Raw genomic sequence first — 20,717 nt, forward strand, 5'->3', positions numbered from 1 at the left:
ACAAATGACTTATCCATTTTGAAAACTAATGTGACTTATAGGTAAGGGAGAGATTTTAGTTAAAATTTTGCAGTTTGATGGATCTGTACTTGAGGGATTGCTTTGTCTGTGGATAAGTCTATTTCCTCCTCTGTTTTTATACTCCTAGTCCCCAAGTGTCCCTGTTAAGTGGCCATTGACCTAGGTACCATACATTCATACATTTTCAAAGCATGAACATTTTTTGCATCAACAACTGCAAAATGTTGTTAAGATGAGAAGAAAATATGTGCCAAAATGAAAGATATTCATGAATCTAAAAAACAGCTAATGGTAGGGGTAAAAAATAACCCCACAAATTCACAGCATTCCAACTTGAAGCGAAGCAATGCTGACATCTTCAAAATAAGGAAACTGGGGCAACTACTATGATCATACATCTAAATAGATGTCTTAATCTATCCTGATTATGACATATTTATTTTAGTCTTATTATTCTGTGAGTTGGAAAGATAGGTTACTATCTTGTTGACTTCCATTTTGAGCTGCTGCTGTTCTTAATGAATTTATTTCTTGCATTTCCTTAAGACTTTCTTCACTATTCTGCTCCATTTTGGATTAAAAGATATTTTTTAAAAACTTTAGTTATAAAGATCTCCCTCAAGCTTCTTAGCTTTGGCCCAAAGTGATATTCCTCTTCTTCCTTTTTATTACACTCAGATAGATACTATGTTACTTTGGGCTTATTTTTTCCAAAAATATATGAACCTTTTTTATCAAGTGCCAGGAAATATTTGTTCAAGCTGACCATTGTGGAGGGATAGAATGTAAGAAAATAAAGATAGTGGTAAGGATAGAAGGCAGTCTCACACCTGAGGAGCTGCAGCTGTGCTAATCACCAAAGATTAGGAACAGGCCTGCCCTTAATAGGCCACAGCTGTGTCCAATAAGAAGAGGAGTGCTACAAAAGAGTTGGTGTTTGTTGGTTGTGTTGTAGGAGAGAGTGCTGTGAAGAGCTGCCCATGAGAAATCACTGAGAATGTATGGAAGTTTTGCAATGGCAACAGACCATGAACAGGCTTTCAAGTGTTTTCAAAGAATCTAGGAAGAGGACTAACTTCATAGTTATCCTGAACACAGTAGAAAATGAGAGATCAACATAATTCAGTTTGTTTCACTGCTGTGATTCCAGAGCATTTGCAGTGCAAACAAGAGCAGTGCATGTTCACCCCTGCAGTTACAGTACAGCACTAACAGCTGATGGAAAAGCCCCCTCTACTCTTTGACACAAAATTTTCACAGACTTCCACAAGAAGGTAGTGTATCAAGAAAGGAGGATGCAGGTGCTAAGGAATGCCTTTTGCATAGGTGAAATTGCTTATCATTTTCACTTTTATAGAGTAAAAGGAAAGAGATCCAAGTTCCAGGGTGGAAGCAAGGAAGAGAGACCCAACTACGTGGTCCTGACGTTGTAGAGGAATCTTTAAGCTTGCTTGGAAGGGTGAATAAACCTCAATGGCTATAAATGAATCAAATCTTACTTAGAGTTAATGCAGAAATCCCCCTTTTCTAATGCTACATATACAACTATATTAGGTATTGTAAGGTAGACTTCACAGAGAAAAATCATACCCTTCTCTGTAACTCTAGAAATAAGGATATTTTTTATTCTGATAATTAATTCCCTTACTGTGTACATTTACACAGCATTAATTGTGGAGTGAAAATCATGTTTTTCACACTGTTCTTAGTAATTGGTATATTTAGCATGTAATCAAATATTCAAATGTGTATTCATGTGAAGTGGTATTCCAGACCTTAGGATATATTGATATTTATTCCAACTGAATGCCTCTTCATTTTGAAGAGGTGATAAAACATTTAGCTCTTTAAATTAACAGCTAAGTCGGACTGATGTGTATCCAGATGCCATGAACAAGGTAAGTGAAATTTTCCTTTCTATAGAGAGATGGTAACTGTTATCACAAGCAGTGACTTAGGAAACAAATGTATGCTTTCCCTGACTTCGGAGAAGAAGGTATCAGGGAAAGATCTTCAGCTGACACTGTGAAAATCAATTTACAAGTAGAATTTAGAGCTTCAAACTAGGTTATAAGCAGAATTAAGCAGTTACAGCACAGCTTCAGAAAGCTCATGAGTGAAATGCTTATCCACAGAGAGAAAAGGTAATATACTTACACCATAACAAAAATGAGATAATAAAAGTAAGTGACCAACACATGGGTTTCTGTCTCCTGTAAATACAGACTTGCACAGTAAAGACAAAGGAAGTCTGGATTGACTCAGGAACAATATATGCAAAAGAGAAGAGAAATTTGCTAAACTTTTATTTAGCAAATTAAATAGCCACAACAACCAAAATTACAGCTGGATGCCAGCAGTTACCTGAATGACTTCCATAACACAGAGTATCTCCTTTCTCACGCAGTAAAAAAAGTTATGCTCATTTGATGACTGATGGCCTCAAGGTGAATTCCAGTTAAGAAAGGAAAAAGAAATTAATTACAGATTATATAATCCCTGAGCATGCTAGAAATCTCACCATGACATTTCTCTCCTGTTTTTGTCATCCAACCAGACAATAACAGCTAAGCAATAATAGTAGAGGTACTTAATCTTCTTTCAGTGCTGGGCCAACAATTTTGCCTTGGGCTTCAAAAAGGAATTGGAAAAAAAAAAATAAAGAAAATCTAGTATTTCTTGTTGCTTGGAACATAGCTACTATCTTTTCCCTAACATTCACAGTTAAAAATTACCGCATCGTTACAATTTTAACATCTGCGAAAAGATATCATTACCGATATGCATTTTTTGAATTTCAGCAGATCAGAAACAAAACAGTCCAAGTGCTAAATTAAGCTTGTAGGCTATCATGAGAGATTTTTACTTACCCTTGCATACACTGTGACATGAGATACCTGAACTGAGGTAATCAGGTCGTCTAAAGATGTGGTCTTGCTGGGGGGGGATAAAAAAATAAAGTAACATATGAAATGTAGTCTGAAACTCTGGTTTCTGGTTGCTAGTATCTCTGAAATGGAAATAATGCTAGTAAAGTAGAAGTAGTCAAAGTGTATGAGAAATAATTTTTATATAAATGATGTTGCATTACTTTTCATTGATATGTTAACATTAGCACTACCATCTAGAAATGGAAATATTTCTGCACCAAGTTGTATTTTCTGATACAAATCTAGATTATTTCTAAGCCAGGTATAATAGAGCCAGCCCATGCTATTTAGTCCTCTCTATTGCAGTTTCAATTTTGTTAACAAATGAATGCATTGCATTCTTTAAGAGAAACAGAAACAACAGGATGACAAAAACAATATAAACTTCTGGAATATAAGAAAGCATCAATATAACCTTTATTTTACAGTCCTAGTCAGCCATAGTTGTGATTTTTGGAACTCAATGTTTGGCAGACATTATTTTTGTAAAGATTTATATTGATGGTGGAATTGTAAATTACTATAAGAATTCAATATTGCTATATAAAATATGTGCATAGTTATTAGAGTATCACCTGCAGATAGCATTTTATAGTTTTAATTCCTTTTGGTTTCAAACATACCTACTGATTTCAATACATTTTGGAACTATGTTGAATTTTAATGTGTCATTAAATTAATAATTTCTGTGTGCTCTAAAATAATTCTGTATGACAGGACCTGGAGAAAGTTGGTCTTAGCACCTTGTGTGGTGACTGTAAAACTGATATATCATTCATAGCACTAGCAATGCAAATCCACATGAATGTGGAATAAGAATCAGTTTCCATCAAAATAGTTTGGGGTTTTCTTAAACTCAAGACATTCAAGGCATAAAAAGGCAGAAATGAATGATCGATGTCTGGCTTCATTTTAAAGGTCATAAAATACATTTATCATCTCTAATATCTTTTATGTTTCTGTAATTAAATTATATTGTTCATGTGTTTTTCAGACAGTCCTAATATGAAACCCAGGGAGGTATAACGAATACTATTTATAAGGACAGAATGACAAGATTATTGGAATGAATGCTGCATGAACTGTACAGCTTAAGGGCAAGCGAATAAAATTTTCCATCAATGATATAATTATTACAGTTTTGCTACTATAGGAAAGAATGAACTACTGAAGTATGTTTCAGTTTTGACTCAGCATTTAGTCAAATATATTGACTGGGCTAAGTAGGAGTGCAGTAATATTTTTCTATTCAACTGAATACACTGGGCATAGCCAGAAAGTGGAGTTGTCAGAATCTCTGCCATGGCACCCTCGCTCTCTGCTCTGGTCCAAACTGAAGCAGCACAGGATTTTGATTTTACAATACCCAAATTTGAGTGATGCTCTGTGAGGTAAAATTGAAAATTGTGCAGTGATCTAGCCAGATGGCAGCTACTAGAGTTCTGAGTTCATTTATTAATAGGCTGAAGGCTCCTGCATAGAAAATTTTGCAATTTTAGTAGTCACATGATTAGAAGTATTTTCCAAAGTTACTCTTCTCTTAGTAAAATACATTCATTCTGTCAAGTTTTATTATGATTTTATACGTGAATTTTCTCTCCATGTATTTTTATTTTGTATGTACTTGCTGAGAACAATGCAATGCCTTTTCAAGCTCTATGTTTTGCTAGACTAAAGAAGCTTAGTTCTCCCTTCAGCATTTCAATAGTCCTCAGCAGCTGTTCTGGTACAAATTAATCTTTCTTGAATATAGGTGGCCAGCTTTATATATGGTACTCCAGATAGAGCTTCAGCAGGAACTTGTACAATAACCATAATGTTTTGTATTAGCTAATAGAATTATCTTACTATTTGTAGTCTTTACACCTTCTTCATGGTGTATTAGTTTGATATGTATTAGTCATCCTGTAAATGGGTATAATTTCTGTCTTGCTCAAGAACTACAGCAGGCACCACACCTCAAAATACCCAAACTGCATTAATATTATTTTTTTTCTGGTGCCTATTGGGGCAAAAAATTTTCTGTAGTGAGAAACGTACTGGTTGGATATATTTCTCTAGAAACAAAAAACTGAGAGAATATATATATATATAACAGAAAACAGACCCTTTTTTCCTCTCTTGTGCCATGAGGCAAAATTTGTGGAGACAGAAAGTCTTAAGAACATTGTCTTAATCAATATAATCAATATCACAACAATAAATAGGTAAGAGTAAATGCAGTCATAACAAAGTGAACATTTTTTGTGTAAAAAAGAATAATATACCTTTATTTGGTGTCCCTGTTAAATGTACATTCTTTTTGAAAAGAATAATGATACTATTTTGGATGGAAGACACACATTAGAACTATAGAAAACTATTGCCCATTTTGCCATCAAAAGTTGTAGTTTTCCAAGACCACAATGACTCTCTGGAAGTATTCCAATTTCTCACCATCTCTATTATAAATACAGACTTGGGCAGCTGAGGAGTTGGAACTTTCCACGTACGAAGCAGCAATGTTCTCCAAAGATTCTAATGTGACTGGAATATCTTGCAGGGTTAGATCCTAAAGGAGCTGTACATCCCTCTGTAATTTGTACAGAATAAAATTCCAGTGCTGAATTAGTCTCTGGACTGACAGGAATGAGTGAAGAGGCTCTGTCAAAGTAAGGATACAAGACGGACACTGCCCTGTGAATCCACAGTCCAGAAGAATAGTCAGTCCTGCACTACTGCATTTATGGCTTGAGGGGTCAACATCCCTGACAGTCTGATAAAATAGATAAATACAAGAATCCACAATTTGCCAGTCAAGACAGATTGTGCAAGAGCTAAAACTACAGTCTTGGAATTTTATCTTAAACTCTATGTAAGAATAAAAGAGCTATCCCAAAAGAAAAGTGAAAACTGCATACAAAATATTTTCTACTAAGTAATACTAGCCAAAATTTTCTATTGTTTTCGTGAAATTAAAAAAAAGTAAGATCCAGTTATATGCATCTGAAAAATGAAACTGGAATTAACACTTTAGGAAAGCAAATGAATAAAAATCATTAATGGTGAGGAGATTGTGCCATTTTGGAAAAGATTTCAATATAATTCTTCCCTTTGATTATTCAAATGCTTTCAAGACATCCTATAAACCAAGCAAGTAGTTGTTTTCTGGAGTGGTAGATAAACGCAATATAATCTCTTACATTGTATGGCATATGCTGTCTTTTAAATAAGGACTTCTGTAAAAGTAAAATTTGTATCATTACACTGTGATTTAGTGGAACATTATTTGATGAGTATTATTGTTTGGTCAGATTATAATCTTTTAGTAGCATTCATATTCAGTAATTCACATGTTTCATCCCACCTAAAGATTTCAGATCTGCAGCACTGTGTCAGTTTTGCTGCGAGTGCAATATGGAAGTAATACATAAAAGTACTGACATAAAAATCTGATTTAGAATGGTGTGACTGAATGTTCTGAACAATTTAGAGTCTGAGATAAAGCACTCTAAGTTCAAGGTGGTATTTCTGGCAGCTGCATTGAATACTTTTTGTAGGATGTGTGAACAGCCCAGACCTCTTGAATCACTGCTGCATGCTACCCAGACAGATCATAGTTGTGCTGAGTGGGCACGGTCTGTACACAAAAGCAACTCAATTCATTCCACAACTTTGTAGTCCAAGATCAATATAAACACTGATATATCCCCACCACATTCTCAACACTTGTGTGTGACAAAAACAGTCTCCTAAATTTCTATGAAAGGGAAACTCCTCTCAGTGGAATGAATCAAACTCAAATGTGATCAATTTTCAATTGTCTTGCATTCGTTAACTGTTTAATCAGCACTCATTTAATATTAAATGAAGTACAAGAATTTGAGAAATGAAAGTCTTCCTTTTTTTCCACCTTCCACCAAATCCAGGCTGTTACCTAGCAAAGTGGATTATCATTGCTATGCAGTGCATAACAACTGATGAAAAGGATCAGGTTATAGAGTTTAACAATGCATAGTGAAGGATGTTTCATTTTATTTTAGAATGCCTTTTATGACAGCATGTTCTGGCAGATCATGTTGATTAAACAACTGATAATGCCATGTTGTAAAACATTGAGATTTTTGGTACTTCATGCAGAATTAGCACTAAAAACTGAACTGGGCTTCTCCTTTCTGAATATAGTCTTGCTGAAAAAGCATCAGTCAGAGTGCCATTATTATTTATTCTCTGCAATAACTACAGAGTATGCTGTATCTAACTTTTCAGAGAGACAAAAAAGTGAAGCCTAGTCTCTAGCTTTCTGATCTCAGAGATTTTTTAACCTATTTTTAAAATTCTGATGTAATGTATGAGTTCACTATATGGAAAAATGCTTTTATGTTGCTTCAGTTCATTACTCTGTACTGATCTTATCACAAGAGTGTTATTAACTCTTTTTGTTGATAATTAATATTGATTGTGTGTTAGTCTGTGAGCAAGTAAAATGGCCTTCAGTTCCAGTCTGTAGAAAACCTACTCAGAAATTTAATAGATATTTCTTTTCACATCTTTTAGCTGGCTTAATGGTGCGTCTCTCTTGCCCAAAGAATTTCTTATTGGAGTTAGAAGGTGAGGAGTAAAGGCGGGAACCAGTTTAACCATTGTCCATCCAAGTTTCATGCTTCCAGCATTTTTAATACTTTCAGCTGAATCTTTCCAAGATGCTTTCCCCAAAAGAAGACACAACTTGAGCAAATTAAAGTGAATGTGAATGTTTCTCTTGAAGGCCCAAAAGATCATTTTACATTTGTTGTTTGATTATTTGTATTTTTGCCTTTCAGTGTGCTGTCAAATCTAGCATGATCTAATAATGGCCAATCACTACTCTTCTTGATTTTCAGAAATGCCTCACTAAGGCCATATTTGAAAATAAAAAAGAAAAATTAATTGGCTCAAAATAGAGAGGACTCTGAAATAAAATACCAGATTCAAGGACTCATCAATTTTAATAGACTTAATCTCTGACTCCCAACTTTACATCTCAATTTCATCATGACACTGTTGAAAAGTGTATAACTCATCATACAAAACAAAAATCTGAAGAAAGCAAACTGATGAGAATATTTTACATTAATGACAATAAAGGAAGAGAAAATGTAAAAAAATTAGTAACAAAAAATGCGGATAAAATATTCTGAAGTAAGGCATAAGGTGATCAGTACTAGAGAAATGCTTCATTTTGGCCCCTGAAAGTTTTCTATTTCTAAGCAGAAAATCATCCCACTACAAACATTTAAAAATCAAAGCATGCATCCAATGGGTTCATAATAAGAGATTAGGAGTCTGACAAAGACCAAAATCCAAGCCTTTAAAAATGGAGAATAAGAAGGTCTTAAAATGATGTCTGTATTGCTAAGCATAGATTTGAAACACGATCCTAGAAGATTGTGTCACTTCTTTTAAATGTCAGAGGATAGTAGTCACCTCTTAAGCTGAGCCAACATTTTCCCTAGGAAAAAAACCTACGTTATATTTCCAGAGAAAATAGACATTTAATGAAAAAGAATACAGATTAATAGAAAATACACTTTAGTGATTGTGTTTACCATAGATTAATATTTCCTCTCAGGAACGCCATTTTTTTACAGATGTGTTGTATGTGAGCATATTTATTGAGAAATTTAGTGGGGTGATGCAGATTTGGGGTGATGTTCTCACCTCTAACACTGGAAGATGCCTACACTTTACCATGTACAAACATGACTGAGATGCTTTCTTCCTTTGACATCACGGTTGTTCCACACAAACAGTGATCAGCTGAGGCCAAAGGCTACATTGACATCGAGCTAGGCAGAAAAGTACCTGATAAAAAGCAGAATAGATGACTGAGGTAGAGAAAAAATGATAATATAGCAGCATATAGCACAGATATACTTGTGGGTTTTTTTGGATGGGTAGCAGTGATAGATAGGTAGTGGAACACCTGACTGGCCAGGTTCCCTTAGGGCACACTGCAAATAGCTGACCTAATTCCAGGTGCTGGGATTGCTGTTAAAGTCTGCAATTGCCAGCAGCTTACAGAAAATAGTACCTAAGGAACTTCTTTAATTCCTAATTGTGGAAGAGTGGATTCAAACATTGTCATCAGCAGAAATTATTTATGCTCCCTTTACTAATTCTAGGAGGATGCTATTCTCTTTTATTCTGCCAGCAAATTGACTAATTTCCCAACAGAACTATTCATATGTGATAGGAAAGAAAAAATGGGAGCTGCCTGTCAGCTGATGTCATGTGATAGCAAAAAGCCTGCAAGTATCCAGTCACAACAGAAGACAGGTGACCCTCCAACTCTTTCTATCTTGGCCATGGTCTTCCAAAGTACATAAAAAGCACTGAATTGAAAGTTTCAGGTGAGGAGCATCATGGTTTTTATGAAAATCAGTTCCATAACAAATAGGAGAAATGAATGTACCTTCTCAAGAAATGTGATTTTCTACATTCACCCGTAGATTTTATGGCTAGAGGGGGTCACTAAGAATATTCATTCTCTATTAATGAATACCAGAGAATACTGGGGAGTTATCTCAAACCCATTGTCTGGATCAGTTAACACAGTTTAGAAAAATAGCAAATTATCTTGACTTAAGTTCTGCATAGAGTTGAGGGTACATATCCTCTATAGAAAAAAATTTTCAGAGATGATTTATTCTTACTCATAAAATACATGTCTTTTTTCTGGTCTTCATTTTCATAATGTTATGTTGGTTCTTGATATATCCACCTGTAACATAGACAGCAAACCCTGTTCCAAACTCTTCATACCCAGATATCCCTCTGTCTTGGAAGGGAACACTTCTGTTAAATAGATTTTATAATAAACAACTGATTTGTGATTCTATCCTTTGGAAAAACATGTCTAATACCATTTTCAAAAATAAGAGAAAAATTACAGAAATTATTCATGGAGGTTCAGAGATTAGGATATTTCTACAAGAACCCCAGGTTGTAGAAGAGATAATTTTCTTCAGATGAGTGCCAAACATTCCTCCTGGTATTAGTTAATCCTAAATAGTGTAAGCACATGATGCTTGTGATGGACACACTTTTATCCGAGGCAGTTCAAGACAATTGTGAGGCTGAGATGGAATTAATGATGCTTTGATAATGGGATGGTGAATCTACTAGGAAACTGCCCCTTATCCTAAGGAAAGAAGAATTGGCAGGCTATGGTTGGAGTATCAGAGATTAAATGTTTTTCCATTTCTTACTTTCATGTTCTCACCTTATGCTGCAGCTGTTTCTGTGGCTGCTCCTCCTGCCATCCACATATTTCCCCTCTGGATCTCGATAGAGAGGAGTGTATCAGGTTACCTCTGTGCATTGGTGTGGTTGCATGAGCACTCATTAAAGTGCTCAAGCTGTGAGACTGGAGACTTTTCCCTTTAGAACATTAGGCTACTTAGGGAAAACACTTGAAAGTATATTGACTGAAATGTGATGGAGTGGGGGTTCCTAAAAGCTGGCCTTCATAGTGAAGCTTTGTTTTGTGCAGAAGTGTGGAAGCATTAATGCTGAAGTCCACGAGCACAAAATAATTCAGCATGACAGGAAAACCTTAGCTTTTTAAAGTAAATAGAGTTTGAAGATAGCAGTAAGACTAGAAACTTTTGATGCAAGATTATGGGCACTTAGATGCCTATAATCTGCTGAGAGAGCTGAGACAAGTTCTAAAGGAACAACCAAATTTGCAGAGGAAAAGTGTGCTGTGTTCTTTCATTATTTGCATTTGAATTGATAAAACCATTCTCAAGATGAATGGTTGTAGTGGTTAAAAATTATGGGAACTTCAACTGCTTGAGTTTAGTACAATATAGGACTTAAGAAAGCATGGAAATACAAAAATTTTTCAGCTAACAACAGTATTTTTATCCCATTATCTAGGCATATTCAGGCATCCTGGGAGAACAAGTTTTTCCTGGGAAGTAGAAGATAAAGCTATGAATCAGCTGCTAATTTTTTTAGCCAATGAAAATATTGACTGAGCCATCACTCTTGGATTTTATACTCCAAATATACTTGCGTTCCAAATCAACTCTTATTAAGTAAAAAGCTTATTGAACTCAGAGCTAAACAAAGGAATCTGCTCAGCATACATATCTTCAGAATTTATGGGCTCACAGCAGAATTACTAAAATACCATTGTTTCATCATCATCTTATGCCATGGAAAAATTTATTCTTTTTAAATTCATAGCTATCTATTTAATTCAGTCTCAAATAGAATATTTTTCTGTCAGTTCTTTAAGCTGTTATGAAGTTATTTACAGCATCTTACTAAGTAACACTATAGATATGAGTGCCTGCAACAAGTAAACTCAGTTCTTTCCAACTGAAATAGCTTTTGCTCTCTGAATCAGCGTGCCATATCTACCCTAATTTAGGATTTTTTAGGTTTTAAATACCAGTCTGATATAAAAGTGAGCACTGAATTCTAGCACTCCCTCACTGATATGTTGAATGCTGAAATTTGCACTAGTCTTCCCATCAAGAACTTCCCATCAAGAACTGTAAGTCTACTTTCACGTGTGGTATTTGCAAAGTTGATTGCTGGCTCAAGTGTCTTATCATAAAACAGTTTTCAATTCAGTATACTGACATTTTAATTTGTCTGTTCTTTACTGCTCAGAATTAAGGAAGGGGCATTATTCCAAGCTATTTCTCCAATATCATTAGGAAGCAGCATATCTTTTGACCTCTGAATTAAACTGCAAATCTTTTTATATACACAGTATTTTGCAGTGCTGAGTTACTCCTTACATTAAATCTCCAGCTGGTTTACTTTCCCACTGAGAAAATGCAACCACTTGTTCAGCAAAAAGGAGATTACCATGAAATAAATTACTGTTTTTTCAAGGAAATTAAAGGTTTATGGAACACCTTGATTCAATGTAGAACTTCATTGCTATTCTAGAATCCCCAGTCGGCTCAGCACAAAGCATCTTAATTTATTTTTATTTATATACATAACAAGGAATATCAAGGTCAAAGTTTCTTTCAGGAATTAAATTATGTGAAATTGCTTGGAGTTTATTTACTTCTCACAGTCACGTTGAATGTAAGCTATTAAGCCTTCCATATGTGCAGCCATTAAGCATCTGACCAAAGACTTTTCAAAATGTCTTCATTTCTATTAACTTTGGGCTTGGAACAGATGTGTATTTTTTACCAAAAAAAGCACTAAGTGTGCTCAAGGACACATAGATCATGATCAAATGGGTGTGTTTCATTATCATGATGGATCCAATACAATTCACCAAAAAATGGAGTGGGAAAAGTTTGGACAAGGGAAAAAAATGTGTGTCTCAATGCAACTCCCAACTCAAAAGGATTTTTTTATCCTTATAGAAAAATTCAATGAAACCTTAATGGTAATATTGCAATAATGACTTGGTCCTGTTCATATCAGAGTTAATGCAAAATTTGGAGTTATTTTTCAAGGAGGTAGGAAGAAATACATATATTATTTCTCTAAGCAACTTGTGGACAGAGTAATAGCAGTCACTGACTGTTTTCTTTCTACAAGTTTGAGATAGCCCCTTAGTGGGGACACCCATTGTCTCTCTGTTGTCTCTCCAGTAGGGAGAGCTCCATTCTTTTTCTCTGCCTTTCCATCATTCAGGAGTTGTGTGGTCAAGCTGCTTGGAGCTCATTTAACCTCTCATGGCCACTTGTAAGCCAGTCAAACCTACCTTCATTAATGTCTAAACATTGGTCCCAGAGCAAAAGCAGTGATAGGGAGCAGGATCTGTCCCAGATTTTATTCTCATCAACAAAGAAATTAAGGTATTTGTTAGGTTGCATACATGGGGCTGTAGTCCCATAAACAAGCTCCTACACAGGAGATAAGGAAGGGGATTGCAGCCCCTGTTCTGTGGTTACTGTGTGTGTGTTGCTAATCTATATTAAATAGAACTGCTTTCAGTTAAGGCAGGAAATATAATGGAAGAGCTGAGGTCCACTTTTAAAGCTGATTCCCTCTATCCTATTTTCTGTTCTGCTGTGTACAGATCCTTTCCATCTTTCCATACACTCCAGCTCAGTGTAATTTATGTGTGGTCCCAAGAGATTGCCCATAGCAGAACTCAATATGCATATTTTGTCACCTGTTTAGTTCTGAGTTGTTCTAAATTTTTTTTTTTTTTTTTTTTTTTAGAAAAAAGGGGTTTCTTAGGTGCGGTGTACAGCCAATTAACTGTGTCCAAAGGCTTGATGGAGACTCAACATTGATTGCAAAGTCTGGCAGAGACGTGCAAGAGTCTGTGTCATCTCAGAGATGCTAGAATCAAATTAATACCATTTTTGGGCTTATGAAAGCAATGCTAGCTGTGGCTTGGCCCTGCACTAATGCAGTTATACAAGTGATTTTTATTTGAAAGGATGAATGATTTTCCATTTCACTGTGTAGTCAGACACGTAACCTACATCTGATCCTGATCTGGTGAAATCCACATGCTGCTGAGCTGTGCCACACTTTTGTAACTGGCTCTGATTTGCATTATCTAGCATGTCTCCTGTATAGAAGTAATATGCACATCCAGGAACTTATCTGCAACCACAGGATGTTAGGAGGGCTTTAGTTTTGTGGTTTTGATAATGTGACATTTAATCAATGTCACTCTGCTAGGGTCTTTCCTGTAGATATAACACAGGCAGTAAGGGGTTTTTCGTATGGATAAATTTCTAGTATCTTAATGGGTAAATTTCAGTCACTTAACAGACTTCAAGCAGGTGGTATTTAAGGTCTTAATTGTCCTCTGTGTGAGCAGACAGTCAATGCCTATCACCATGTAATAGCTCTTCCATGGAAGAGAAAGAAGATCAAGGAATGGATCGGAGCACTTTTAGCTCTGAGGGTCCAATAAAAGTCTTCACATACAAAAGAAGGCATTACAAAAGATTCATGTTCTCTCCCCTACTTCACTCCCACAAGCTGCTGATTATACCTTCCAGAATGCACTGTTCTAGAACAAACCTCCCAAGGCAAAAAAATCTGTAACTTGTCAATACTTAGATAAATATAAAAATAAACCTTTTGGTTACTGGTAAGAATGGGGCACCCTTTGGAAGCCCTTTCTTCATCAGTCTGTGATGGGTTAACCCCAGCCAGTGACTACTCACCACACAGTCACCTGCTCACTCTCCCGCCTGAAAGAGAGGGAAGAAAAAAATACTCAAAAAAGGCAGTACAAAGGCATTCACTCACTGCCTCTCAAGGACACTGATGCCCAGCCAGCTCCCATGCAATGGCTACCTCCCCCAAAATATCCTCTCCTCAGATTCTGTCCTTGGATGTATTATTTATACATTCCTTTGGTCAGTCTGGGTGTGTCTTGCTTGTGTCTCCTCCAAGCTCCTTGCCAAGCCTACTTGCAATGGGTGGCAGGGTGTGAAACAGAGAAAGCTCTTAGTCTGTGCAAACATTGTTTAGGAATAAACCAAACAATTAAGACTGTTTTAATCACATATCCAAAACATAATGCCATAGGGGCTGATACAAGAAAAACACTAATTTCCAGTAAAACCTGGTACATAGTTTTATTCCTTCCCTTTAAAAATATATATTTCCCTTGTATTTCATCTCAGTGCACACATTTTGTCATTTAGCCATGTTAGCAGGGCAATGTGAGCATCCTAAAATGTTCCAGGGAGACATTTACAGCTTCTGCAGGTGTTCCACCTGTATCTAGGTGAGTGAGTGATATAGATTATTGCATCAAACTGTGCTTCTCTGTTTAAGATAAATTACTTTTCTCTATCAGTATTGCTGGAGCTTATTGTAAATAAAGATGACTTTTAAAACTAACACTCCTCATGGAGTATAGAAAAGGAAATGGTCTTCTAGACTCTGAGAAGCTAAAAGCATCTGCAAATATCACTTGTTAAGTCAAGTGTAGTTACATATTGGCCATTACTCAAGCCTAGTAGCATTCCATTAATCTGAGCTATTGGATGTACATCTGAACCAGATATTGCATTTAGCTTCCAGAAATCAATACAGAAATCAGATATGCTGATAAGGTTCCGGAACTAATGTAATTAGGCTGCAGCATTCTCTATGAAATGCTGTAATGACTAACTGTAGCATCTCCCATAATTTGCCTTTTACTATATTCCATAACAGTTCAAGATCTGAGTCATTTATAAAACTCTTCCAGGTTCAGGTGTTTCTGTTATAGAAGTAATCACTTCCAAAAGCTTTTAATTATCTAACTTCTCCATGCTACCCAAGAGCTGACTAATCCCAAATTATATTTCTGAACCTTTCATCAGTTTTCCTAGGTTCCAGCAGCTTCAGAAATAGGCCACTTGCCATATATCCTCTATGTCCATCACTGTTACAGGATGAAACATGATAAATCTGAGCCCTTCACTGTTTTCTCACTAGGAAATTCCTTTGCTAAATATTCTGAACCCATAATATCAAAAGACTTTGGACCAATTATTCATCTTCTTCAGGGGAAAACAACAATATCTGATGGCCCATTTCTGTACCAATAATAAGTATAATCTCATTAAAAGTTTGTTATGTGTACAGCTGCTGACTGTAGATTTTTTTTCCAGCGAAAGGATATAAAAATTTTGTATTTCCTTCTGTCCTAGTATGTGTTGCACAACATTCAGATTTGTAGTAGTCCCTTGTTTCTTCCAGCATTCCTGTAGGTGGGTCAGCAGTCCCTGCAGGTTGCTCACCAAAGAACACCATAAAATCTTCTAAATTTTGAAGATTTTACTGATTCTGGCATCTACCAATTATTTGCTTTTGAAATGCTTTTTCATTTTAACCGTGCAGACCCAGTATCTCAGACAAAAAAACCCAAAATTTAAATTGTGAACACTAAGCAGATCACTGAGAGTATGCGCAAGGACAGGGTAAATATCCAAAACTGAAACACACACACAGACTAGAGGAAACTCATGCTGGAGCAGCAGTTGGTAAATTTGAAGGGGTGTCAGCATATCCTTAGCAATGATGTTACAGGTACTCGGGGCCTCAATTACCCCAGGTTTGGCAGCTGGCTGATGTAGTAAACACATCCCTGGGACTGCCTGCTGACACCAAGGGAGCATCTTCAGCCTATGGCACCACTGAAGGACTGGTGGCAAGTCCCAAGGGTTCAAGTGAGAATAAACCAGAGTTTAAATCTTTCTACTAAAGCCATTTATGGATGGGAGTACTGGAAATAGGATGTGTCAGAACTGAGTTTTGTAAATCTGAGATCCAGCCTGTAGGCACCTCATTCTCCTAACCAACACTCTTCCTGTCTCCTGTCAGATTAAATACCGTAATAATTACCTCTCTTACTGCTACTTTAGCATGCAGCACATCAGAAAAGACATTAAGCAAATTCAAAATTAGTTTATCTTTTTCTATAGCTGGAATATCTTCACAGGGGAGAAGAGGGAAAATAGATGCTTAGCTATAAATTCGTGATCAGTCATAATTTGAACTCTGTGTATATCCATGGGGACAAGCTTTAAACTGCAAAGATGCAGTTTGCTTGCCATGAACTACACACTTATATGCTCCAAAATTATTGTATGATCATCTTCTCCTAGTGCTGTGTGGAGCTGGACATTGTAGTTCATGGAATCTGGATGCTTTGAACAGTTTTGTTTACATGGTTTTCCACTCTTTTAACTGGTAAAGCATTTGTGTAACAATGACATCTCCTTCCAGGTCTTGTTATTCAAGGGTTTTCAGATCTCCATCATACTTTTTCAAAGGAGAAAATAAACCATTATTACTCTCTACGCCTGGTTACCTTAGAGAGACACAAAAGTAACAGGACTGACATAAATAGCTGAATAATAAACTAGGGAGGGGTTTCCATCTCATACATCTTCAACAGCAGTGTTAACTAAATTCCATTAATGGTGCAAACTTCTACCTTCTATTACACCTGTGCAACCTAATAGAGAGAGGAGAAAGTGCAAAGATGTTTTAGCTTTGTGGATTTTTTTTTTTTTACCCGTAAATATAGGACAGCCTTAAAGGATATATTGCGTCTGAAATTTCAGGGTAGAGATGCAGGTGCAGGGCTGCATCTGGGAAGACTTTCATTTTTTGCCTAGAATCTGAGAAAATATGATACTGAGTCACTAATCATAAAAAAATCCTATCATGTTTCTGTTGCGCTGACAGAAGACAAGACTGTTCTACAACTCAGGAAATAGACTTAGCTCTGGTGTAACGTTGTAACATTGTACTCCATCTTAAGTTATATAATTTATGTGTCATGAACCTGGCTCGCATCTCAAAATCTACATTTGCTGAATTATAATATCATCACTTCAAAATTGGCTTGTTAGATGAGAGTGAAATAAAACTTGCTGTTTCTAAGAAATAGAAAGCAGTAGCCTGAATATATTTTGTAGCCCTCCCTGAAATATGTCTGAAGAGTATATTTTAGAAACTCACATAGAAAATAAAGGACTGCTGTGTCATTAAATAAGAAACTATACTGTAAATCTGTGATGCTGTTTTCATTATCAACGAGAAATTCCTTGAAGATGCTTGAAGACTGAAAATGGACTCCTACCTGCTGAATCAGGCTTAAAAAGGAAAAATTACTCCTGCAGTATATGGATAATCATTTGCTATCACACATTGCTGGAGTATTTCACTTAAAAAGCTATCTAGAGAAAATATTTGTGAAGTTATTAACAATTTTTTGGAGCTCCCATGACAGCACTGCAGGAAAGTTTTGATGCAGTTGCTGTATCTTTCCATAGAGCCCTGCACTGTGGATTTCAATGATTTTATAATACTTCTAGTATTCACTTAAAATATAGAAAACCCATTTTATTAACTTCTGTTTATGGCTGCAAGATCTCACTGCAGAGACCTTTTAAATATAATCTCCAAGTGTTCAAAAAGATTTACATACATTATTACTTGTGGGAGAACATGATTTTTAAAGGTGTAGATTTGGGAACATTGACTAAACAGAACTCTTCTATTTCCTGAAAATCAATTTTATTTTACAGAAAAAATTATACATATTGATACCAATTCCATGTAGAAACAGCCAATTACAGACAATAAAATATCAAAGAGCAGACCAACATGTGGAATATAAAAAGAATTTTAATAAATATAGAATTGAAATTTGAAAAGCCAACTCAAAGACACTACATAGGAGTAACATAAAGAGAAATGTATCTAGACAATTATTCACAAGTGAATCACACACCACCAGCCCCACCAGCCCAGCCCCACATGAGGCAGCTGAAGCAGCAGTTAGGGTCTGCAAAAGAGATCTCTGTGTGAGCCCCCACCCACACTCCCCCTTTTCATTGCTTTGGGAGCTGCATTTAATCTCATGCCATGGCTTTTTTTCTGACTTGGTGCATTCTAGGCATGTCTGTGCCTAACTTTCCACATTGCTAATTCCTGCTTCTCCTCACTCGGCTGATTTGACTCCCTGGCTTGACCTCAAACCTGTCTTGTTGCTACAGGTTTTTCCAACAGTCTCTGAACTGTGGCTAGCCCCAGTTACTGCTATGGGATTGCTCTGCTAAAGTGCCTAAAGAGTGTATTGTTTGCTAGTGAACTCACCTGGCCATCATCCTCAGCCCCTGGCTTGTCCTCTGTTCAGGCGCAGCTCAACCCTGGACGTTACCTCCCACCTTCCCAACAAGTGTTCCAGATGTGCATGAACAGCAATCTTTACAGACACTGGAGGGACCCCAACAAGCTTCAAAATCACTAGGAAAGTGCCAAAGGTTTAGTACAACTTCATGTGGAAATAGAAGCTCTTCTGAATGTCAAGCTGTAAGTAAAATGTCAACAAGTGAAGTCTTTAGTGTCTGTAAGATGTGCTGCAAGACAGAAAATAGGAACTACTAACATCTAAGTGGGATTTCCTTACCTCTTTCCTCCCTTAACAACATATTTACACAACACAATAGCTTGGAAAAGTATTCTTACAATAATTAGCCAAAGGTGATACCACAAAGATCAATTCATGTTTATTTTATAAGCATAGAGATCTCTATAAGTACATAGGCCTCCTAAGGCTATACTTAGACATAAGAGCTAAAGCATTTATCTGAGTGTTTGTCATAATATACTTAAATGTTTAAGGGCACTTCAGAATTTGTGGATATAATGCTGATATCTGGAGAGAAATAAACTTTCATGTAGAGCCCTCAAACACTGATATTAGCAGTATAATTATATCTCAAAGGAGAGAGACTTTCTGTCAGTATTAGAACGTTCTGAATGATTGACATAATTATGTCCTGTAGATTTTTACTACCGTGGCTGGAAACACTCTAAGCATTGGAGGTAAGGAATGTGGTTGTCTATTCATAGGCTTTTAATTGTAACATTAGATTTGTGGTTTATAATAAAGACTGCAGCAATAGGTACTCAGTGAAAGTTAGAAGCTAGAATCTGTTTAGCTAGTTATCAACATATTCCTGAAAGTCCTCTTTTTCTAAGTGAAAAAGACTCTCAGATCTAGGATGCATCTTGTGTCTGCTGGAGTTGTCATCTAACAGTAAGTTTATTAAAGTCTAAACAAGATCATTTAATCAGCTGGTTATACTACCAGTAAATGGGCATGAAGATCAAAGGAAGCAGAAATCTGAGCAAGCAGTGTACAGGCTCTGCACACAGTCTTGTGTTACAAGCTGAATTTTGCTTCTTAACTATAGGGATCAGTCATCATTAAAACTGCAGAGAGCCAGCTGAGCAAGCCATTGCAGTATTAGCCCAAACTCAGCCAGCTGAAACCACAGCACTGGGTTGCTGACATTTCTTCTCATTCATCTGTGCCTCTGTTACTATTCAACAGGCCACCCACTGTTTCCTTGCATATTGCTGTATATGCACACTGGAGATTATGCACCATCATGCTCTATTTCTCCAAATTTTTCTTAAAATAAGGGATCCCTAGGGCTTTCTAGATGCATGGCTTTCAAGCAGTAAAAAGCTTGGATTAATGGTGCCTATAAACTCTTCTCTGATAGGTGTTCTTCAGTTTAGCATGTGCATAGTGGTTAAAATGGCAGGTTCACCACCTGATGCTTTTATTAAGTAGTACTGGTGTAACCACAAGTGTTGTTTTTGCATATCAAAAAGATTCAGATCACAAGAATATTAAGAATATGTTGAAAGTCAAAAATACTGAAAGGATAAGAGAATATTCCTTAATTTTTTTGGTCTTGCCATGAAGAAATTATTAGGTTGAAGCAAGTATAGAAAATAGGCTACACTGCATTCATTAGTCTGACAAAATCATCACATTTTCAGGAGATGAGTAGTTAAGTATGGCTGGTATTATGCTATTACTAGTACTAATTAGGCTTAAAAAAAAAAAGAAAAATCAAGACAACTAGTGCTGTACAACATCTTTTTGTCATTGCTTTATGTGGCACATTGCATTAATCCTTAACATCAATTTACAAAAGCAAATTTGCAAAATTCTACAGAAGTTATACCATAAAGAGATGCAGCTCTTCTGGAGATTTTCCTCCTGATTAAAACATGATTATCATATGAAGAGTAACAGAATATTGCCAATGGCCTGAAAATGCAGAGATTAGAGGTATTTCCACCCCAGTCCCCTCCCCCCAAATCTGTTTCAGATATTCTATATGGCTCAAAAAGTGTGCAGTAGGAAAGAAATTCATTAATGGCTTCTGTGGGATGCTTCATAAAATTATTAGGACATTTCCATTATTCTAGCAAATTTCCTCCCCCGAATATAAAAGTGAGTGAGATTTAACAGGTAAGCTA

Source organism: Zonotrichia leucophrys, chromosome 4 (genome assembly GCF_028769735.1).
Source record: "Zonotrichia leucophrys gambelii isolate GWCS_2022_RI chromosome 4, RI_Zleu_2.0, whole genome shotgun sequence".
Classification (NCBI taxonomy): Eukaryota; Metazoa; Chordata; class Aves; order Passeriformes; family Passerellidae; genus Zonotrichia; species Zonotrichia leucophrys.